This window comes from Electrona antarctica, assembly GCF_951216825.1.
Source record: "Electrona antarctica genome assembly, chromosome: 17".
In the NCBI taxonomy this organism is placed as follows: Eukaryota; Metazoa; Chordata; class Actinopteri; order Myctophiformes; family Myctophidae; genus Electrona; species Electrona antarctica.
In genome coordinates, this window is record NC_136798.1 from 6,050,489 (window position 1) to 6,077,110 (window position 26,622).

Here is a 26,622-nt window from a genome sequence, read left to right on the forward strand (position 1 = left end):
TTCACCAAAGGCACCGTAATTCTGATTTTGATGTGTTATAGGTCATAGATATGGAATGCACAATTGAGTAAAGGGAGGAAGGAAGAAATACGTTGCTCCATTTCTCTTTATTAATTTTGAGATTCAAATCATGTTAATTTACATTTTGCTTCATTATATCTTGAAGCCAAGTTAGATGTGTTCTTCTTTGCTCATCACATTATTGCTTTAATCAAAAGTATGCTTAACTTTGGAATTGTCTTCTCTTTGTAGTGCCATGTGTTCCTACCAACATCTCTGTAGCTCTTGAATGTATCAGCAAAAGTGCTGTTGTGTCCTGGTCTGGCCAAAAAGGAGCAGTACAGTACTATGTTTCTGCCTCAAGTAGTCAAGACAATGCCACATGCCTGTCCTCTGAACTCCATTGTACTCTTACAAGCATCATGTGTGGCACCACCTACACTGTACGCGTTAAGGCTATCAATGGCAACTGCTCCAGTGACCCGAGTCTGGCCTTGACATTCAGCTCAGGTATGAGATGGAGAACATTACACGCACACGCACGCACGCACGCACGCACGCACGCACGCATGCACACGCACACACACACACACACACACACACACACACACACACACACACACACACACACACACATCTTGTAAACCTGTGATGTGACAAAAAAGATGGTTCTGATTAACTTTCTTACTCTTTTTCTTTCTCTTCCCAGCCCCATGTGCTCCATATAATGTTACTGCCAGTCTGGTGTGTCCCAACTCAACCCATGTGACCTGGGTAGGAAGCCCCAGTGCCACAGCTTACAATGTGACAGCGGAGGGCCAGGATGGACAAATACATGACTGCATCACCAATAGTACCAGCTGTCAGATACCCAACATGCACTGTGGCCAGAACTTCACCATCACAGTGACACCATATGCTGACTCATGTGCTGGGAATCCCAGCATTCCTTATCAGTTGATGGCAGGTACAAGCAAGGAACAAGATCTAAAAACGATGTACTATTAGAATAATTCAAATATTCTCCCCATACTTTGGGTTCAGTTCAAGGAAACATGAAAGAGAATAAACTTTTATTTTTCTCCACTTCTTACCTCTCATGTCTCCAGGTCCCTGCCCGCCTAGTAATGTTTCTGTTTCTACACTATGCGGAGTTAGCACAGTGTCCTGGTCCCCTGACACAGGAGCAGACGTGTACATAGCAACAGCAACAACACATGATGGAGACATCTACACCTGTGACTCAGGCAATGCAAACTCCTGCTCTTTCACTGATCTATACTGTGGTGAAAACTACTCTGTCACTGTTGTAGCTGTGGACAGAGGTTGTCACAGTCAACCAAGTTCAGCTGTGGATCTGAAAACAGGTGAGAAGATTTTCACCAAAGGCACCGTAATTCTGATTTTGATGTGTTATAGGTCATAGATATGGAATGCACAATTGAGTAAAGGGAGGAAGGAAGAAATACGTTGCTCCATTTCTCTTTATTAATTTTGAGATTCAAATCATGTTAATTTACATTTTGCTTCATTATATCTTGAAGCCCAGTTAGATTTGTTCTTCTTTGCTCATCACATTATTGCTTTAATCAAAAGTATGCTTAACTTTGGAATTGTCTTCTCTTTGTAGTGCCATGTGTTCCTACCAACATCTCTGTAGCTCCTGAATGTATCAGCAACAGTGCTGATGTGTCCTGGTCTGGCCACAAGGGAGCAGTACAGTACTATGTTTCTGCCTCAAGTAGTCAAGCCAATTTCACCTGCCTGTCCTCTGAACTCCATTGTACTATATATGGAATCCCGTGTGGCACCTACACTGTAGACGTTAAGGCTGTCAATGACAACTGCTCCAGTGACCTGAGTCTGGCCTTGACATTCAGCTCAGGTATGAGATGGAGAACATTGCACACACGCACGCACGCACGCACGCACGCACGCGCACACACAAAAAGATGAGTCTGCTTAACTTTCTTTCTCGTTTTCTTTTTCTTCCCAGTCCCGTGTGCTCCATATAATGTTACTGCCAGTCTGGTGTGTCCCAACTCAACCCATGTGACCTGGGTAGGAAGCCCCAGTGCCACAGCTTACAATGTGACAGCGGTGGGCCAGGATGGACAAGTACATTACTGCAACACCAACAGTACCAGCTGTCAGATACCCAACATGCACTGTGGCCAGAACTATACCATCACAGTGACACCATATGCTGACTCATGTGCTGGGCATCCCAGCATTCCTTATCAGTTCATTGCAGGTAAAGTGCGGAAACTAGACTTAATTTCTAAAAACTATGTACTATTAGACTAATTCAACACTTAAGAACATCATCAAGAAGATTGTGGTTTATTTTACAAGAGTTGGTTATTTATACTGACAAACTTGAATACCACAGTATGCCTAATGGATAATTAACAGCTTACACTTACTGTAATTGTGTAATCAAATGACCTTTTGTGTACTATTCTGCGGACCACAGAACTACCACAACTCTATGAATACATAGTTGAAGTTGAGATCAACACTGTTGATGTTGAACTGTTAAAGCAACTGAAGGACATCGTGGACAATGCTAGTCTTCCTATAAGAGTCAGTGACTCAATAAACATCACAGAAGTCAATATAACCTTCATAGGTAAGAATATTCTATTAAACTTTATAATTCATTTAGAAGTTAAAGGAAATTAAAATGGTGCCCTTTGGGAAATACCATACATGCGAACGATGCTAGTCGGGAACAATGCAAGTCGGAAATGCATGCCCCCCCAGTTATGCAATACCCGTTGTAGTTACAATAGAGTTTCCCTGTCTGTCTGTCTGTGTCCCTTTTGTTATTAAGTTGTATCTTGATTGAAATGTCAGTCTCAAGTACTGTTCCTAAATATTCTATGTGAAGCATTGCATATCGAATCAGGAAAATATTTGTTAATCCAGTATTTCATCTTGAACTTTTTGCCCACAGAACCTCCACAACTCTATGAATATATAGTTGAAGTTGAGATCAGCACTGTTGATGTTGAAGTGTTACTGCAACTGCAGGACATCTTGGACAACAATAGTCTTCCCATAAGAATCCATGATTCAATAAACATCACAGAAGTCACTATAACCTTCATAGGTAAGAATATTCTATTAAACTTTACAATTAATGAGAAGTAAAAAGAATTTCAACCGGTAACCATTGGGCACCACCCTACTTGGCAACGATGCTAGTCAGGAACAATGCAAGTTTAAAATACATGCCCACCCAGTTATGCAATACCCGTTTACCTGTGTTAGAGTAACCTTGTTGCTGTCTGGCTGTGTCCCTTTTGTTATTATTACATTGTATCTTGTTGAAATTTCAGTCTCAAGTACTGTTCAGTCTGTTACTAAATATCCTATGTGAAGCATTGCATCGAATGAATTTCAACAGAGAAGCATGTACAATACAGAGACACATTGAAATTGTAAAAATATTTATTTTATTCTATCTTATTGCCATAACAATACCCAACAAACGTATCACACATTGCATATTTTCCTTATACAGTATCATGCAGCAAACATTTATCCTCAATATCAACACCTACTTTTTTGTCTTCCAAGTCCCATGTGCCAGCCCCCCAGACAATGTTACTGCCAGTCTGGTGTGTCCCAACTCAGCCCATGTGACCTGGGTAGGAAGCCCCAGTGCCACAGCTTACAATGTGACAGCGGTGGGCCAGGATGGACAAATACATAACTGCAATACCACCAGTACCAGCTGTCAGATACCAAACATGCACTGTGGCCAGAACTTCACCATCACAGTGACACCATATGCTGACGCATGTGCTAGTGGGAATCCCAGCATTCCTTATTATCAGTTCATTGCAGGTACAGAGCAGGAACAAGACCTAAAATCTAAAATCGATGTACTATTAGACTTATTCAAATATTCTCCCCATACTTTGGGTTCAGTTCAAGGAAACATGAAAGAGAATAAAATGTATTTTTCTCCACTTCTTACCTCTTGTGTCTCCAGGTCCCTGCCCGCCTAGTAATGTTTCTGTTTCTACATTATGCGGAGTTAGCACAGTTTCCTGGTCCCCTGACAGAGGAGCAGACATGTACATAGCAACAGCAACAACACATGATGGAGACATCTACACCTGTGACTCAGGCAATGCAAACTCCTGCTCTTTCACTGATCTAGACTGTGGTGAAAACTACTCTGTCACTGTTGTAGCTGTGGACAGAGGTTGTCACAGTCAACCAAGTTCAGCTTTGGATCTGAGAACAGGTGAGAAGATGTTCACCAAAGGCACCGTAATTCAGATTTTGATGTCTTATAGGTCATAGATATGGAATGCACAATTGAGTAAAGAGAGGAAGGAAGAAATACTGTACGTTGCTCCATTTCTCTTTATTAATTTTGAGATTAATTCTGAGATTAATTTTGAGATTCAAATCATAGTAATTTACATTTTGCATCATTATATCTTTAAGCCCAGTTAGATTTTTCTCTTCTTTGCTCATCACATTATGGCTTTAATCAAAAGCATGCTTAACTTTGGAATTGTCTTCTCTTTGTAGTGCCATGTGTTCCTACCAACATCTCTGTAGCTCCTGAATGTATCAGCAACAGCTCTGTTGTGTCCTGGTCTGGCCACAAGGGATCATTACAGTACTATGTTTCTGCCTCAAGTAGTCGAGACAATGCCACATGCCTGTCCTCTGAACTCCATTGTACTCTTACAAGCATCATGTGTGGCACCACCTACACTGTAGACGTTAAGGCTATCAATGGCAACTGCTCCAGTGACCCGAGTCCGGCCTTGACATTCAGCTCAGGTATGAGATGGAGAACATTACATGCATGCTCGCACACACACGCACACACACACACACACACACACACACACACACACACACACACACACACACACACACACACACACACGCACACACACACACACACACGCGCACACACACACACGTGCGCACGCACACACTTCTTGTAAACCTGTGATGTGACAAAAACGATGATTCTGATTAACTTTCTCACTCTTTTTCTTTCTCTTCCCAGCCCCATGTGCTCCATATAATGTTACTGCCAGACTGGTGTGTCCCAACTCAACCCATGTGACCTCACTGACCTGGGTAGGAAGCCCCAGTGCCACAGCTTACAATGTGACAGCGGTGGGCCAGGATGGACAAATACATGACTGCAACACCAACAGTACCAGCTGTCAGATACCCAACATGCACTGTGGCCAGAACTTCACCATCACAGTGACACCATATGCTGACTCATGTGCTGGGAATCCCAGCATTCCTTATCAGTTGATGGCAGGTACAGAGCGGGAACAAGACCTAAAATCTAAAAACGATTTACTATTAGACTATTTCAAATATTCTCCCCATACTTTGGGTTCAGTTCAAGGAAACATGAAAGAGAATAAACATTTATTTTTCTCCACTTCTTACCTCTTATGTCTCCACTCTCCAGGTCCTTGCCCGCCTAGTAATGTTTCTGTTTCTACATTATGCGGAGTTAGCACAGTGTCCTGGTCCCCTGACAGAGGAGCAGACATGTACATAGCAACAGCAACAACACATGATGGAGACATCTACACCTGTGACTCAGACAATGCAAACTCCTGCTCTTTCACTGATCTAGACTGTGGTGAAAACTACTCTGTCACTGTTGTAGCTGTGGACAGAGGTTGTCACAGTCAACCAAGTTCAGCTGTGGATCTGAAAACAGGTGAGAAGATGTTCACCAAAGGCACCGTAATTCTGATTTTGAAGTGTTAGGTCATTTTCTCTGTGGGACTCAACTTACTTCAATTGAATGACTTATAAATCGGGATATGGAATGCACAATTGAGTAAAGGGAGGAACCAAGAAATACGTTGTTCCATTTCTCTTTATTAATTTTGAGATTCAAATCATGGTTATTTACATTTGCTTCATTATATCTTGAAGCCCAGTTAGATTTTTTCTTCTTAGTTCATCACATTATTGCTTTAATCATGCTTACCTTTGGAATTGTCTTCTCTTTGTAGTGCCATGTGTTCCTACCAACATCTCTGTAGCTCCTAAATGTATCAGCAACAGTGCTGTTGTGTCCTGGTCTGGCCACAAAGGAGCAGTACAGTACTATGTTTCTGCCTCAAGTAGTCAAGACAATGCCACCTGCCTGTCCTCTGAACTCCATTGTACTCTTACAAGCATCATATGTGGCACCACCTACACTGTAAACGTTAAGGCTATCAATGGCAATTGCTCCAGTGACCCGAGTCCGGCCTTGACATTCAGCTCAGGTATGAGATGGAGAACATTACACACACACACAAACACACACACACGCACACATGCGCACACGCGCGCACACACCCACACACGTGCGCACGCACACACTTCTTGTAAACCTGTGATGTGACAAAAACAATGATTCTGATTAACTTTCTCACTCTTTTTCTTTCTCTTCCCAGCCCCATGTGCTCCATATAATGCTACTGCCAGTCTGGTGTGTCCCAACTCAACCCTTGTGACCTCACTGACATGGGTAGGAAGCCCCAGTGCCACAGCTTACAATGTGACAACGGTGGGCCAGGATGGACAAATACATGACTGCAACACCAATAGTACCAGTTGTCAGATACCCAACATGCACTGTGGCCAGAACTTCACCATCACAGTGACACCATATGCTGACTCATGTGCTGGGAATCCCAGCATTCCTTATCAGTTGATGGCAGGTGCAGAGCGGGAACAAGACCTAAAATCTAAAAACTATTTACTATTAGACTATTTCAAATATTCTCCCCATACTTTGGGTTCAGTTCAAGGAAACATGAAAGAGAATAAACATGTATTTTTCTCCACTTCTTACCTCTTATGTCTCCAGGTCCCTGCCCGCCTAGTAATGTTTCTGTTTCTACATTATGCGGAGTTAGCACAGTGTCCTGGTCCCCTGACAGAGGAGCAGACATGTACATAGCAACAGCAACAACACATGATGGAGACATCTACACCTGTGACTCAGGCAATGCAAACTCCTGCTCTTTCACTGATCTAGACTGTGGTGAAAACTACTCTGTCACTGTTGTAGCTGTGGACAGAGGTTGTCACAGTCAACCAAGTTCAGCGGTGGATCTGAAAACAGGTGAGAAGATGTTCACCAAAGGCACCGTAATTCTGATTTTGAAGTGTTAGGTAATTTTCTCTGTGGGACTCAACTTAATTCAATCGAATGACTTACAATCGGGATATGGAATGCACAAGTAAAGGGAGGAACCAAGAAATACATTGTTCCATTGCTCTTTATTAATTTTGAGATTCAAATCATGGTTATTTACATTTTGCTTCATTATATCTTGAAGCCCAGTTAGATTTTTTCTTCTTAGCTCATCACATTATTGCTTTAATCATGCTTAACTTTGGAATTGTCTTCTCTTTGTAGTGCCATGTGTTCCTACCAACATCTCTGTAGCTCCTGAATGTATCAGCAACAGTGCTGTTGTGTCCTGGACTGGCCACAAAGGAGCAGTACAGTACTATGTTTCTGCCTCAAGTAGTCAAGACACTGCCACATGCCTGTCCTCTGAACTCCATTGTACTCTTACAAGCATCATGTGTAGCACCACCTACACTGTACGCGTTAAGGCTATCAATGGCAACTGCTCCAGTGACCTGAGTCCGGCCTTGACATTCAGCTCAGGTATGAGATGGAGAACATTACACGCATGCTCGCACACACACACACGCACACACACACACGCGCATACACACCCACACACACGTGCACACGCACACACTTCTTGTAAACCTGTGATGTGACAAAAACGATGATTCTGATTAACTTTCTCTCTCTTTTTCTTTCTCTTCCCAGCCCCATGTGCTCCATATAATGTTACTGCAAGTCTGGTGTGTCCCAACTCAACCCATGTGACCTCACTGACCTGGGTAGGACGCCCCAGTGCCACAGCTTACAATGTGTCAGCGGTGGGGCAGGATGGACAAATACATAACTGCAACACCAACAGTACCAGCTGTCAGATACCCAACATGCACTGTGGCCAGAACTTCACCATCACAGTGACACCATATGCTGACTCATGTGCTGGGAATCCCAGCATTCCTTATCAGTTGATGGCAGGTACAGAGCGGGAACAAGACCTAAAATCTAAAAACTATTTACTATTAGACTATTTCAAATATTCTCCCCATACTTTGGGTTCAGTTCAAGGAAACATGAAAGAGAATACACATTTATTGTTCTCCACTTCTTACCTCTTATGTCTCCAGGTCCCTGCCCACCTAGTAATGTTTCTGTTTCTACATTATGCGGAGTTAGCACAGTGTCCTGGTCCCCTGACAGAGGAGCAGACATGTACATAGCAACAGCAACAACACATGATGGAGACATCTACACCTGTGACTCAGGCAATGCAAACTCCTGCTCTTTCACCGATCTAGACTGTGGTGAAAACTACTCTGTCACTGTTGTAGCTGTGGACAGAGGTTGTCACAGTCAACCAAGTTCAGCTGTGGATCTGAAAACAGGTGAGAAGATGTTCACCAAAGGCATCGTAATTCTGATTTTGAAGTGTTGGGTCATTTTCTCTGTGGGACTCAACTTAATTCAATCGAATGACTTACAATCGGGATATGGAATGCACAATTGAGTAAAGGGAGGAACCAAGAAATACGTTGTTCCATTTCTCTTTATTAATTTTGAGATTCAAATCATGGTTATTTACATTTTGCTTCATTATATCTTGAAGCCCAGTTAGATTTTTTCTTCTTAGCTCATCACATTATTGCTTTAATCATGCTTAACTTTGGAATTGTCTTCTCTTTGTAGTGCCATGTGTTCCTACCAACATCTCTGTAGCTCCTGAATGTATCAGCAACAGTGCTGTTGTGTCCTGGTCTGGCCACAAAGGAGCAGTACAGTACTATGTTTCTGCCTCAAGTAGTCAAGACACTGCCACATGCCTGTCCTCTGAACTCCATTGTACTCTTACAAGCATCATGTGTGGCACCACCTACACTGTACGCGTTAAGGCTATCAATGGCAACTGCTCCAGTGACCCGAGTCCGGCCTTGACATTCAGCTCAGGTATGAGATGGAGAACATTACACGCATGCTCGCACACACACACACGCACACACACACACGCGCATACACACCCACACACACGTGCACACGCACACACTTCTTGTAAACCTTTGATGTGACAAAAACGATGATTCTGATTAACTTTCTCTCTCTTTTTCTTTCTCTTCCCAGCCCCATGTGCTCCATATAATGTTACTGCAAGTCTGGTGTGTCCCAACTCAACCCATGTGACCTCACTGACCTGGGTAGGACGCCCCAGTGCCACAGCTTACAATGTGTCAGCGGTGGGGCAGGATGGACAAATACATAACTGCAACACCAACAGTACCAGCTGTCAGATACCCAACATGCACTGTGGCCAGAACTTCACCATCACAGTGACACCATATGCTGACTCATGTGCTGGGAATCCCAGCATTCCTTATCAGTTGATGGCAGGTACAGAGCGGGAACAAGACCTAAAATCTAAAAACTATTTACTATTAGACTATTTCAAATATTCTCCCCATACTTTGGGTTCAGTTCAAGGAAACATGAAAGAGAATACACATTTATTGTTCTCCACTTCTTACCTCTTATGTCTCCAGGTCCCTGCCCGCCTAGTAATGTTTCTGTTTCTACATTATGCGGAGTTAGCACAGTGTCCTGGTCCCCTGATAGAGGAGCAGACATGTACATAGCAACAGCAAAAACACATGATGGAGACATCTACACCTGTGACTCAGGCAAAGCAAACTCCTGCTCTTTCACCAATCTAGACTGTGGTGAAAACTACTCTGTCACTGTTGTAGCTGTGGACAGAGGTTGTCACAGTCAACCAAGTTCAGCTGTGGATCTGAAAACAGGTGAGAAGATGTTCACCAAAGGCACCGTAATTCTGATTTTGAAGTGTTAGGTCATTTTCTCTGTGGGACTCAACTTAATTCAATCGAATGACTTACAATCGGGATATGGAATGCACAATTGAGTAAAGGGAGGAAACAAGAAATACGTTGTTCCATTTCTCTTTATTAATTTTGAGATTCAAATCATGGTTATTTACATTTTGCTGCATTATATCTTGAAGCCCAGTTAGATTTTTTCTTCTTAGCTCATCACATTATTGCTTTAATCATGCTTAACTTTGGAATTGTCTTCTCTTTGTAGTGCCATGTGTTCCTACCAACATCTCTGTAGCTCCTGAATGTATCAGCAACAGTGCTGTTGTGTCCTGGTCTGGCCACAAAGGAGCAGTACAGTACTATGTTTCTGCCTCAAGTAGTCAAGACAATGCCACCTGCCTGTCCTCTGAACTCCATTGTACTCTTACAAGCATCATGTGTGGCACCACCTACACTGTACGCGTTAAGGCTATCAATGGCAACTGCTCCAGTGACCCGAGTCCGGCCTTGACATTCAGCTCAGGTATGAGATGGAGAACATTACACGCATGCTCGCACACACACGCACACACACGCGCACACACCCACACACACACGTGCGCACGCACACACTTCTTGTAAACCTGTGATGTGACAAAAACAATGATTCTGATTAACTTTCTCTCTCTTTTTCTTTCTCTTCCCAGCCCCATGTGCTCCATATAATGTTACTGACAGTCTGGTGTGTCCTAACTCAACCCATGTGACCTCACTGACCTGGGTAGTGAGCCCCAGTGCCACAGCTTACACTGTGTCAGCGGTGGGCCAGGATGGACAAATACATGACTGCAACACCAACAGTACCAGCTGTCAGATACCCAACATGCACTGTGGCCAGAACTTCACCATCACAGTGACACCATATGCTGACTCATGTGCTGGGAATGCCAGCATTCCTTATCAGTTGATGGCAGGTACAGAGCGGGAACAAGACCTAAAATCTAAAAACTATTTACTATTAGACTATTTCAAATATTCTTCCCATACTTTGGGTTCAGTTCAAGGAAACATGAAAGAGAATACACATTTATTGTTCTCCACTTCTTACCTCTTATGTCTCCAGGTCCCTGCCCGCCTAGTAATGTTTCTGTTTCTACATTATGCGGAGTTAGCACAGTGTCCTGGTCCCCTGACAGAGGAGCAGACATGTACATAGCAACAGCAAAAACACATGATGGAGACATCTACACCTGTGACTCAGGCAAAGCAAACTCCTGCTCTTTCACCAATCTAGACTGTGGTGAAAACTACTCTGTCACTGTCGTAGCTGTGGACAGAGGTTGTCACAGTCAACCAAGTTCAGCTGTGGATCTGAAAACAGGTGAGAAGATGTTCACCAAAGGCACCGTAATTCTGATTTTGAAGTGTTAGGTAATTTTCTCTGTGGGACTCAACTTAATTCAATCGAATGACTTACAATCGGGATATGGAATGCACAATTGAGTAAAGGGAGGAACCAAGAAATACGTTGTTCCATTTCTCTTTATTAATTTTGAGATTCAAATCATGGTTATTTACATTTTGCTGCATTATATCTTGAAGCCCAGTTAGATTTTTTCTTCTTAGCTCATCACATTATTGCTTTAATCATGCTTAACTTTGGAATTGTCTTCTCTTTGTAGTGCCATGTGTTCCTACCAACATCTCTGTAGCTCCTGAATGTATCAGCAACAGTGCTGTTGTGTCCTGGTCTGGCCACAAAGGAGCAGTACAGTACTATGTTTCTGCCTCAAGTAGTCAAGACAATGCCACCTGCCTGTCCTCTGAACTCCATTGTACTCTTACAAGCATCATGTGTGGCACCACCTACACTGTACGCGTTAAGGCTATCAATGGCAACTGCTCCAGTGACCCGAGTCCGGCCTTGACATTCAGCTCAGGTATGAGATGGAGAACATTACACGCATGCTCGCACACACACGCACACACACGCGCACACACCCACACACACACGTGCGCACGCACACACTTCTTGTAAACCTGTGATGTGACAAAAACAATGATTCTGATTAACTTTCTCTCTCTTTTTCTTTCTCTTCCCAGCCCCATGTGCTCCATATAATGTTACTGACAGTCTGGTGTGTCCTAACTCAACCCATGTGACCTCACTGACCTGGGTAGTGAGCCCCAGTGCCACAGCTTACACTGTGTTAGCGGTGGGCCAGGATGGACAAATACATGACTGCAACACCAACAGTACCAGCTGTCAGATACCCAACATGCACTGTGGCCAGAACTTCACCATCACAGTGACACCATATGCTGACTCATGTGCTGGGAATGCCAGCATTCCTTATCAGTTGATGGCAGGTACAGAGCGGGAACAAGACCTAAAATCTAAAAACTATTTACTATTAGACTATTTCAAATATTCTTCCCATACTTTGGGTTCAGTTCAAGGAAACATGAAAGAGAATACACATTTATTGTTCTCCACTTCTTACCTCTTATGTCTCCAGGTCCCTGCCCGCCTAGTAATGTTTCTGTTTCTACATTATGCGGAGTTAGCACAGTGTCCTGGTCCCCTGACAGAGGAGCAGACATGTACATAGCAACAGCAAAAACACATGATGGAGACATCTACACCTGTGACTCAGGCAAAGCAAACTCCTGCTCTTTCACCAATCTAGACTGTGGTGAAAACTACTCTGTCACTGTCGTAGCTGTGGACAGAGGTTGTCACAGTCAACCAAGTTCAGCTGTGGATCTGAAAACAGGTGAGAAGATGTTCACCAAAGGCACCGTAATTCTGATTTTGAAGTGTTAGGTAATTTTCTCTGTGGGACTCAACTTAATTCAATCGAATGACTTACAATCGGGATATGGAATGCACAATTGAGTAAAGGGAGGAACCAAGAAATACGTTGTTCCATTTCTCTTTATTAATTTTGAGATTCAAATCATGGTTATTTACATTTTGCTGCATTATATCTTGAAGCCCAGTTAGATTTTTTCTTCTTAGCTCATCACATTATTGCTTTAATCATGCTTAACTTTGGAATTGTCTTCTCTTTGTAGTGCCATGTGTTCCTACCAACATCTCTGTAGCTCCTGAATGTATCAGCAACAGTGCTGTTGTGTCCTGGTCTGGCCACAAAGGAGCAGTACAGTACTATGTTTCTGCCTCAAGTACTCAAGACAATGCCACCTGCCTGTCCTCTGAACTCCATTGTACTCTTACAAGCATCATGTGTGGCACCACCTACACTGTACGCGTTAAGGCTATCAATGGCAACTGCTCCAGTGACCCGAGTCCGGCCTTGACATTCAGCTCAGGTATGAGATGGAGAACATTACACGCATGCTCGCACACACACGCACACACACGCGCACACACCCACACACACACGTGCGCACGCACACACTTCTTGTAAACCTGTGATGTGACAAAAACAATGATTCTGATTAACTTTCTCTCTCTTTTTCTTTCTCTTCCCAGCCCCATGTGCTCCATATAATGTTACTGACAGTCTGGTGTGTCCTAACTCAACCCATGTGACCTCACTGACCTGGGTAGTGAGCCCCAGTGCCACAGCTTACACTGTGTCAGCGGTGGGCCAGGATGGACAAATACATGACTGCAACACCAACAGTACCAGCTGTCAGATACCCAACATGCACTGTGGCCAGAACTTCACCATCACAGTGACACCATATGCTGACTCATGTGCTGGGAATCCCAGCATTCCTTATCAGTTAATGGCAGGTACAGAGCGGGAACAAGACCTAAAATCTAACAACTATTTACTATTAGACTATTTCAAATATTCTCCCCATACTTTGGGTTCAGTTCAAGGAACATGAAAGAGAATAAACATTTATTTTTCTCCACTTCTTACCTCTTGTGTCTCCAGGTCCCTGCCCGCCTAGTAATGTTTCTGTTTCTACACTATGCGGAGTTAGCACAGTGTCCTGGTCCCCTGACAGAGGAGCAGACATGTACATAGCAACAGCAACAACACATGATGGAGACATCTACACCTGTGACTCAGGCAATGCAAACTCCTGCTCTTTCACTGATCTAGACTGTGGTGAAAACTACTCTGTCACTGTTGTAGCTGTGGACAGAGGTTGTCACAGTCAACCAAGTTCAGCTGTGGATCTGAAAACAGGTGAGAAGATGTTCACCAAAGGCACCGTAATTCTGATTTTGAAGTGTTAGGTCATTTTCTCTGTGGGACGCAACTTACTTCAATTGAATGACTTAAAATCGGGATATGGAATGCGCAATTGAGTAAAGGGAGGAACCAAGAAATACGTTGTTCCATTTCTCTTTATTAATTTTGAAATTCAAATCATGTTAATTTACATTTTGCTTCATTATATCTTGAAGCCCAGTTAGATTTTTTCTTCTTAGCTCATCACATTATTGCTTTAATCATGCTTAACTTTGGAATTGTCTTCTCTTTGTAGTGCCATGTGTTCCTACCAACATCTTTGTAGATCTTGAATGTATCAGCAACAGTGCTGTTGTGTCCTGGTCTGGCACCAAGGGAGCAGTACAGTACTATGTTTCTGCCTCAAGTAGTCAAGGCAATGCCACCTGCCTGTCCTCTGTATTCCATTGTACTATTACAAGCATCATGTGTGGCACCACCTACACTATAGACGTTAAGGCCATCAATGGCAACTGCTCCAGTGACCCGAGTCTGGCCTTGACATTCAGCTCAGGTATGAGATGGAGAACATTGCACGCACGCACGCACGCACACACGCACGCACACGCACACACGTGCGCACACACACACACGCACGCACGCACGCACGCACGCACGCGCGCGCACACACACACCCACACACTTCTAATAAACCTGTAATGTGACAATAAAGATGATTCTGATTCACTTTTTTACTCTTTTTCGTTCTCTTCCCAGCCCCGTGTGCTCCATATAATGTTACTGCCAGTCTGGTGTGTCCCAACTCAACCCATGTGACCTGGGTAGGAAGCCCCAGTGCCACAGCTTACAATGTGACAGCGGTGGGCCAGGATGGACAAATACATAACTGCAACACCAACAGTACCAGCTGTCAGATACCCAACATGCACTGTGGCCAGAACTATACCATCACAGTGACACCATATGCTGACTCGTGTGCTGGGAATCGCAGCATTCCTCACTACCTCATTGCAGGTACAGAGAGAGAACATTATTTAAAATTTCTAAACAATGTACAGTACTAATCTGTCTCCAAAAGTTTCCAACAAACCCATTAGTTTATACTTATTCAAAAGGAGCACCCAGTAGAGCAGGGGTTCCCAAACCTTTTTGGCCCAGATACCCCTTGGGGGGAGACATTTTTCCAGTACCCCCAATCCTCGCGATAAGCAATAAGCTACAAGCTACAACCTTACATTTAAAATGGTAAATGGTAAATGGTGCATTTATATAGCGCCTTTATCCAAGGCGCTTTACAGAGATTGTGCATTACATTCACCCATTCACATACACATTCATACACCGATAGCAGCGGAAACCATGCAAGGCACCAACTAGCACATCAGGAGCAATTAGGGGTTCAGTGTCTTGCTCAAGGACACTTCGACAGTAACTCTGGGGGAGCCCGGGTTCGAATTGGCAACCTTACGGTTACCATCCAGGCACTCTACCCCTGAGCCACCACCGCCCATTTAGATGCTATTGGAACTATTTGTATTAAAACCTTTCAATCAAAGTCTCAACTCGCTACCACATTTTCACAACTTTTATTTAAGATGCTATCAGTGCAGAAACATAATTGCCTTCCTTGATGCATTAGCGAGCGTCAACGAGCAACAGCTGGTCACAGAAACGCAGCCTCTGCAGTGCTCTAACTGAAAGTGACTGCATGGAGTGACTTTCCAAAAACCCTTGAATAGGCCTATGATGTAATATGATTAAGGATTGCTGCGATTATGGTAAACTCACATATTACACATACTGTAGTATACCCCACCCAGTTCACTACCAACCCCCCCCCCCCCCCCCCCCGGACCCCCTGGCTATGCGTCGCGGAACCGACTTTGGGATCCGTGGCAGTCGGGTACAAATCTCTACTAAGAGGCATACTCCTCTCTTAACCTTTCTCATCATCAGTCCAGAGTTTGATTGCGATCACTTGTCAGTACAAATGTATATCAAATATATCGTTACAGAAACTACTGAACCGAACACTACAGTCCTACCAACACCAGAAACTACTGAACCGAACACTACAGTCCTACCAACACCAGAAACTACTGAACCGAACACTACAGTCCTACCAACACCAGAAACTACTGAACCGAACACTACAGTCCTACCAACACCAGAAACTACTGAACCGAACACTACAGTCCTACCAACACCAGAAACTACTGAACCGAACACTACAGTCCTACCAACACCAGAAACTACTGAACCGAACACTACAGTCCTACCAACACCAGAAACTACTGAACCGAACACTACAGTCCTACCAACACCAGAAACTACTGAACCGAACACTACAGTCCTACCAACACCAGAAACTACTGAACCGAACACTACAGTCCTACCAACACCAGAAACTACTGAACCGAACACTACAGTCCTACCAACACCAGAAACTACTGAACCGAACACTACAGTCCTACCAACACCAGAAACTACTGAACCGAACACTACAGTCCTACCAACACCAGAAACTACTGAACCGAACACTACAGTCCTACCAACACCAGAAACTACTGAACCGAATACTACAGTCCTACCAACACCAGAAACTACTGAACCGAATACTACAGTCCTACCAACACCAGCAACTTCAGTAACTGGTAAGTATATATATGGCATGTGTTAAACTTTGAAACAGACTTACCGGTAATTAGTCTGCTTGATCTGAATATTTTCGCCCATCAGGAATAACTGAATTATGATTTTATCATTCTAGATTCAACAACTACTGTTACAACACAGCAGAACACTACAGCCATCACATCATCTTTAGTAACCAGTAAGTAATAATAAGAACATTTGCTGAATGTTTTCTTTTCAGCTAGTGAACAGAACACTACAATTATCACAACATCAAGTTTTGTAACCAGTAAGTATTTAAAAGATCTGTAGGGTTGTAAGTTTGTTTAGTATTTAACCTAAAATACGACATGAGACACTTAAAGGTATATTCAGTGATTTCACTTAATTCAAATATCACTTATTTTTTCTTATTTTTTGGATAATCCTCCCTACTATAAAGTGTGCTGACCATATAAGGAGTTCCTCCCTGTCCCCAGTGAGCCCCTGGGGTAAAAAAAACCCTAGTTTCGGTTTGGGCTTTGGGTGGCAAAGCCTTCATCCAATCAGGATGAGAGGGGCCTTCCTCCAATCATGATCGAGTGGGGCGGGCATTGGTGCATGTGCTGTTTGTCTGTTGTACTTCCCCCACTGTAGAGCGTGTGCATGTGCACATCTTGTTACCGGGTGGACCGTTTTTTTTTCTCCAAATTACCCAAATCACTGAATGCTCCTTTAATATATAAATGAATTATTAGAAATGTTTCTAGACCTTCCTTTTCCGTGGTATACCGGTAATTGCGTTGCTAGAAAACAGCTTGCCCCCAAATTGATTTGCTGTCAGCTACTGATATTCACAAACACTGCAAAATATGCTTTCTTCACCCTCCCAATGACTGATTGTGGGGGTTAGCAGAGATGGAGTACTTGTAGAGAGGCTGGGGAATTGGGAATTGGCTTTACTAAATTGGGACTTGAAGGGGAGAAAATGTTTTTATTTTGTCTTGAAGGGGCATGTTTTGCACAATAACAATAGTCTTTTCATTATGTCTGCCCACGATCTCTGTGATTTATACAGTACGTTTCTTTACCTCAGTCACTGATACTAAAATCTGATATATAAATTTATAATAATAATAATAATAAACAGATGCAACAACTATTGGACAGAACACTAACAAAATCATTAACATGGTGAATCAAATGTTGATGATGTCATCAAGATGTGATTCACCGTGTTAATGATTTTTTCAGACCTCCAGTTCTAGGAAACACAGAATGGGGAGGACTTTTTATTATTATTCCCACACAACAGCTCTAAGGTATATTCTCTTGACAGTTGACACCAACAACATTAGGTAACCAGTAAGTGAGACATGAAGCTAACATATGTTTTAAAAATAGATCAAACCTTTTAGATTTATTTTAAGCAATGCATCAGCTGTCTTCTTGCTAATATTACTAATTATAATCAAATCATTTCAAAACAGTGCGCCTTCTTCCCTCTCCTAGCTGTGCCTTGGGGTGGCTCTTACAGTGTCAGTTTGCTCGCTATTATCACCTGATACATAACTAATACACTTTTCAGTATTAATGTCAACTGAACAGTTACTTTTCAGTACATGGAAAACAAACATAATTCAAAATTCTTCTCTGCCCCAACACAACACCACAAACATTCTCCAAAAACACCAAAAAGTCTGATAAAGCTGAAACACACCAACTGAATATTTTCAAATTAAAGGACCACTTCACCACTTTTCAACCTATCTTCATATAATAGGTCCTCACTAATAATCATGATAAAGTGGCACGAATTTTTCCTACTCAGTCAGTGTCTCATAGGAGGGCTGTGGGCAGTTTAGAAACTGTCCTCTAGTGACATCATCATTAGGCAGATTTTTTTTTTAAACAATATTTTTTTACAAAAATGTTTAGATTTTCATTATCGTGAGAACGATGGCTTCCATTTTCGCATTGCAACTTTTCAGGACTATAAAGCCTGCAGTTTCTATTAGCTTGTATTCCTCATCGATGATGTCACTGGAGGACGGTTTCTGAACTGCCCACAGCCCTCCTATGAGACACAGACCGAGTAGGAAAAACAAAGCGCCCTTTTTTCATGATTATTAGTGAGGACCTATTATATGAAGATAGGTTGAAAAGTGGTGAAGTGGTCCCTTAAGGTTTTGGGGCACGTTTTAAAGCACTTTCATACATTACGTTCACAGTACAATAACAGCATTATGTATCCTTAGACTCAACAACTATTGCTACAACACAACACAATACTACAGCCAACACCACCACCGCCACCATAAAAAACAACAACAGCAACAACACCACCACCACCAACAACAACAACAACACCATCATCAGCAACACAACAGAACACCACTGTCATTACAACACCAACTTCGGTAACCTGTAAGTAACTAACTAGGAATTTGGTTGAATATTATGTTTGGACCATACCAACATGTGTGACCAGCATGTCATTTTAATAATGTAAATAATTATAATTATAATTATATAATTATATATATAATATCCTTTCTTAATGCAGTAAGTGAAACATAGTGGATCGTGGGCCCCTTGTACCTGGGCTCAGCCCCCAAATATTAATTGTGACACATACAATTTTAGGTGTGCACTGATGCCACTCTTACATGACCAAGTATGAGTAATTTGGAATCTGCCCAACGTGCCTGTAATTCTTGGTTATGAGATCTTAAAAGCTGAAGCATCCCACCCTAAGTAAAACTTTACAATGTGATGTGAGAGTGCAAACTGGTCGAGACAAACTCTGGACTCCTGGATTGCTGTCCTCAACTCCATACCTTCCAGCATCAGGGTCCGGAGCTCTCCAGTGTTGCTAGCTGCGCTGTCACACTGCAGTGTGTCTCCATAGTAATTAGTGCGCCTCCTTCCCTCTCCTAGCTGTGCCTTGGGTTGGCTCCCACAGTGTCAGTTTGCTCAACATCATCACCTGATACATAACTAATAATTAAACTTTACCTTATTAATGTCAACTGAACAGTTACTTTTTAGTACATGGAAAACAAACTTAAATTTAATTTTCTGCCACAATACAACAGCACAACAATTCTCCAAAAAACATTTTAATCTGAAACACACCAACTGAATTTCTTCAAATAAAAACATGTTTTGCACTTTTATAGTTTTATACATTACGTTCACAGTACAATAACAGCCTTATGTATCCTCAGACCCAACTACTACTGCTACAACACAACAAAATACTACAGCCAACACCACCACCACCATAAGAACAACAGCAGCAACACCACCACCATCAAAAACACCACCAACAACAGCAGCAGCAACAACAACAACAGCATCACCAACAACAGCAGCAACAACAGCACCACCAACAACAGCAGCAACAACAACAGCACCACCAACAACAGCAGCAACAACAGCACCATCAACAACAGCAGCAACGACAGCAGCAACAACAGCACCACCAACAACAGCAGCAACGACAGCAGCAACAACAACATCAACACCATCATCAGCAACACAACAGAACACCACTGTCATTACAACACCAACTTCGGTAACCTGTAAGTAACTAACTAGGAATTTGGTTGAATATTATGTTTGGACCATACCAACATGTGTGACCAGCATGTCATTTTAATAATGTAAATAATTATAATTATGATTATAATTATATCATTATATATATAATATCCTTTCTTAATGCAGTAAGTGAAACATAGTGGATCGTGGGCTCCTTGTACCTGGGCTCAGCCCCCAAATATTAATTGTGACACATACAATTTTAGGTGTACACTGATGCCACTCTTACATGACCAAGTATGAGTACTTTGGAATCTGCCCAACGTGCCTGTAATTCTTGGTTATGAGATCTTAAAAGCTGAAGCATCCCATCCTAAGTAAAACTTTACAATGTGATGTGAGAGTGCAAACTGGTCGACACAAACTCTGGATTGCTGTCCTCAACTCCATACCTTCCAGCATCAGGGTCCGGAGCTCTCCAGTGTTGCTAGCTGCGCTGTCACACTGCAGTGTGTCTACATAGTAATTAGTGCGCCTCCTTCCCTCTCCTAGCTGTGCCTTGGGTTGGCTCCCACAGTGTCAGTTTGCTCAACATCATCACCTGATACATAACTAATAATTCAACTTTACCTTATTAATGTCAACTGAACAGTTACTTTTTAGTACATGGAAAACAAACTTAAATTTTATTTTCTGCCACAATACAACAGCACAACAATTCTCCAAAAACACCAACATTTTAATCTGAAACACACCAACTAAATAAAAACATGTTTTGCACTTTTATACATTACGTTCACAGTACAATAACAGCCTTATGTATCCTCAGACCCAACTACTACTGCTACAACACAACAAAATACTACAGCCAACACCACCACCACCATAAGAACAACAGCAGCAACACCACCACCAACAAAAACACCACCAACAACAGCAGCAGCAACAACAACAACAGCATCACCAACAACAGCAGCAACAACAGCACCACCAACAACAGCACCACCAACAACAGCAGCAACAACAGCACCATCAACAACAGCAGCAACGACAGCAGCAACAACAGCACCACCAACAACAGCAGCAACGACAGCAGCAACAACAACAGCACCACCAACAACAGCAGCAACAACAACACCAACAACAGCAGCAACAACAGCAGCAACAACAGCACCACCAACAACAACAACAACAACACCAACAACAGCAGCAACAACAGCACCACCAACAACAGCTGCAACAGCAGCAGTAGCAACAACAACAACAGCACCACCAACAACAACACCAACAACAGCAGCAACAACAGCACCACCAACAACAGCACCACCAACAACAGCAGCAACAACAGCACCATCAACAACAGCAGCAACGACAGCAGCAACAACAGCACCACCAACAACAGCAGCAACGACAGCAGCAACAACAACAGCACCACCAACAACAGCAGCAACAACAACAGCACCACCAACAACAGCAGCAACAACAACACCACCAACAGCAGCAACAACAGCAGCAACAACAGCACCACCAACAACAGCAGCAACAACAACACCAACAACAGCAGCAACAACAGCAGCAACAACAGCACCACCAACAACAACAACAACACCAACAACAGCAGCAACAACAGCACCACCAACAACAGCAGCAACAACAGCAGCAACAACAACAGCACCACCAACAACAGCAGCAACAACAACACCAACAACAGCAGCAACAACAACAGCAGCAACAACAGCAGCAACAACAACAGCACCACCAACAACAGCTGCAACAACAGCAGTAGCAACAACAACAGCACCACCAACAACAGCAGCAGCAGCAACAACAGCAGCAACAACAGCACCACCAACAACAAGAACAACACCAACAACAGCAGCAACAACAGCATCACCAACAACAACACCACCAACAACAACAGCAACAACAACAACAACAGCAGCAACAACAACACCACCAACAACAACACCACCAACAACAACAGCAACAACAACAAGACCAACAACAGCAGCAGCAACAACAACAACAACACCAGCAACAACATCAACAACACAGAAGATAACAGCAACAACAACAACACCAACAACACAGAAGACAACAACAGCAGCAACAACAACAACACCAACACCAACGACACAGAAGACAACAGCAGCAACAACAACTACCTCAGCAAAAACGGGTAAGTTAATACTAACTCATATTGAAGTAATGGATACTATTTTAAAGAAACAACTTAATTGGATGGATGCTAGAATCATTTCCAAAGTGTGTGTGTGTGTGTGTGTGTGTGTGTGTGTGTGTGTGTGTGTGTGTGTGTGTGTGTGTGTGTGTGTGTGTGTGTGTGTGTGTGTGTGTGTGTGTGTGTGACTGTGTGTGTGTGTGTGTGTGTGTGTGTGTGTGTGTGTGTGTGTGTGTGGCAGGTGCTCTCCAGTTTGTTCCTCTAGTGACCATTTTTAACTGAGTAAATGTTATTTCCAGTTTGATTAATTCCCCATGTGGGCTTGCAACTCTGTTTGACTCTACTTCAGACAGTATGATATAGTGGATACAGAGCACTCTATTCAGAGTTTAGCCATTTTAAATGCTAACGATGGTGGCACCAACAAACGTTTTTAGAATGTGTGCGTGTGTCTACTGCTTTTTGGCTCAGGTAAGACTACAAACCGATCGACACAACTTTGTCTACATATCTTTAAGAAAATCTACCAATCATATACTTGTATATTGAATGTCATAATCTCACTGTTTCATGAGGCGATGGACGGCGCATTCAGCCCATCGGTAAGTGTGACAAGTGTCCTTTGGAACAAATTGTATACAACACGTGTATACAATTTGAGTGTTCCGAAATAGGAGACGTAAAACAAGTAGCCGAAAAAGACACATTTATCAATATTGTTCTTTTGAGAACGTATTATTTTGTGAGTCTAATTATTTACATTAATTTCTTTAGTCACCGTTAGAATTATGCCAAAGTTTTGCCATGAGTGTTTTCTGCTCCTCTTTTTAGATTTGTCACTCGTCGTTCATATCAAGCTGAGTATGTACATCATGTCTTGCCCTCTTCTTTATGCTCACAGATATAGACCTTATTCTTATTACATACCAGTCCTCATGTTACTTTCTACAGAGCTTCATGTACTTTGGTCGCATGACGGTCAGTAGTCTCACATAGCCAGAGTAGCTGCCAGACCATCGGTATCTTTGCCTATCTCTGCCTGTCAATCGTCTGCTCTGGATGACAAAATTACTGGTGACAAAATTAGGCCCACTGTACGCCTTTACCACACCAACTGAATGCGTCCGCCCTTATTAGGAGGGCCGGCCTTCCCCTACAGGCATTTTTTTAATTTCAGAATAGCTTCTCTACCCCAAACAGAATTAGAATGTGACCAGATCACCGAAAGTCTGGGTATACGTGAGACTAGACAGCCGGTAATATGCAAAGATAATTCTGTATTACAGTGTATTTGAATAAATGGATAATGGATAATAGATAGACACAGTAAAACATGTTAATTTAACTGTAACCCATAAGGTAACATTAAAAGTCCATAGACGTGGCTGCTATATGTCGTAATAATAATACAAAAAACAAAAACAGGCATTGGAGGGGCTCGCGCCCCTCAAACATTGGGATGGGGTACATGAACTCTCTTCTTATGGTTCCTCTGCCTATGCATAAATATCATTACAGATTCAACTACTGCTGCACCTCTGCCAGAAACACAACCACCAACAACACCGATCGGTAAGTGTTTAAAAAACATTGTACTTTAAAAAACCCTTATACTTATGTTGTATACTTATGCTGTTTGACAGTGTCTACATACAAGCTCTACATACAAGCTCAACGCATCACATCATGATGTATTTTGAGCTTGTAGGTCTGCTTTTTATTCATGTTTTGCTATTTTTTTAATTATTTATTCTAAATTATTCTTTTTACATTTTTGAAACTCTTCGTCTGTTATGAAATGACCAAGATAGGAACATCACGTTGTAAGTGGTTACGTTTGTCTGTGGGGTTTATATTATCAATAATTAAACAATGTAAAGTATTAACAAGAGCTTTTGACTAAATAATAACTAACTTTTTTACATTTCATGAAAGTTTGAACATCATTGTCCACCTTGGGAATGTATATCATTGCTGTCGGGCAGAAACCTTATCTTCATATTTGGTTTTTTTCAAAATCTTTTTATTCCGGTTTTTGTAACAGTAGCCCAGGGGCAAGTATTAAACAGACATATAAAATATAAAAATAAAACTCAATCCCCTATCCCACCCTCCCCCCACCCACAATCCCAAGGATAGTCGGAAAAACAGTCTGGAGGAAATAAAAAAATATATATATATATCTATATACAGTACACATATACACAAAAATACATGCATACATAATTACAAAAAAAAAAAAAGATCTTATCTTCATATTTTAACATTTTGTGTTTTATTTCACTCGTTAATCTCGTAAATTAACACGCTACTTGATTATACTACAGTACTACAGTGTCACACAAAAGTATCGTGAAACGACACGTTTTGAGCATGTATCGACATCGACTGCTACCTTTGCTAAAAATATATATATATATTTGAATCGTGAAAAGTAACAGTTTATTAACTCCATAGTTGTAGAATTATGAGATATCCACCCGACAGAGATGATATGGTTATTGCATACAAGACAATGCATGCAACTACAGTATACTGTCTTTGATTTTTATCTTCGCCCAGAATTGAACATGTCAGTTAGGCTTACAATGGCTTTCAAGGAGGATTTAAATGATGAAGGAAGTGAAGAATTCCGAGATCTTAAAGAACGTATGGAGGTCCTGGTAAGTGTGTGTGTGTGTGTGTGTGTGTGTGTGTGTGTGTGTGTGTGTGTGTGTGTGTGTGTGTGTGTGTGTGTGTGTGTGTGTGTGTGCGGCACGTGTGCGTGTGGAAATCCAGACCCATCTCCATTCCATTCAATTGTTTTTCATATTGCTGTGTTCCTGTCATTAAAAATATCATTTAATTTGCAGTTGAAGAAGACTTATGGAAGAATCAAAGCGTTCATTTCTATTGAAGTAACAAACTTTAGGTACAGTATTTTACAGCAACAAATACAGCAATTTAGATGTACTGTAGGGCTGTGCGACACATTTATGTTCTCAACTTTTTCCTGGTTTGTTCTTACTAACAGAAAAGGAAGCACTATTGTAAACTACGTTTTGCAAACATTTTCTGTTAATACAACGGCATTACTCAAGGCAAATGCAGATCTCCCAAATGTCTTGAAGGAGGGAAATCTGACTGCAATAGGCTCAGTTTCGACAACTTACACAAGTACGTTTTTAAAATAAGCTACAGAAAAATTATGTCATCAATTTGGAATCAGATAGTAAAAAGATATCAACTTATCCTGTTTTTTCCACATTCCACATTTTCCCAAGGTGAAAAAGAAATCACTTTTCCGCCTCAAACGTACACTGGTCAAACCATAAGCATGACTTGCAATCCTGATGAGATGTTTCTGACTGAAGTTACTAGTTCGAAGTGGGAATTCAATGGGAAGGATGCCACAAACTTTAAAAGGTTTGAAGTCTCTGATAGTGGCCAGACCTCCACTCTTACAATTGAGAACGTTATTGCTCGTGATAGGGGTAAGTACCAATTGCTACCATAACTTTTAATGACCAATCACAAGTCAATATCTGTGCAATGCAGCCACAGTTCATGATAAGTTTGAATAATACAAAATGAGCTGTGTTCTGACTACTTCACTATGACTAGACACACACACACACACACACACAAACACAAACACGCGCGTGTGTGCGCGCATGCTCCCCTTTCTCCCTGCCAATTGTGCCATAATAATAATAAAATAAAATGTTGCAAATGTGTCACTTTTACCATTTTAATTTTGAACCTGTACAATATTCTAGATCACCACTTTGTACTGTAACTCACATGTAAAAGCTGTACTATTTCACATTGTACTGATTCATCAACTAATTCAAGCTTAATTTTAATCTCAGGGTATTATAAATGTATCCTGGAAGACGAGGTTCGAGCAATGAAGTTCGAGCAGAGCGGATACATGGAATCTGATGTCATCAAAGAAGCTCCCAACATACAAATCAATAGCGCTTACAACATCCCCTGTAAGGGAGGTGATACTCAAGACCTTAGTTGTTGCGTGCAAAGTCCCTATAAAGTCCAGTGGAGGAATGAGGAGGAAGAGGACTTACCTTCAGGTAAGAATGAATTCACTAGTAAGAAACCACACCACTGTTCAAGATTAGGAGTATTTATTTGCACAAGTGAGATGTGGGTGTAATG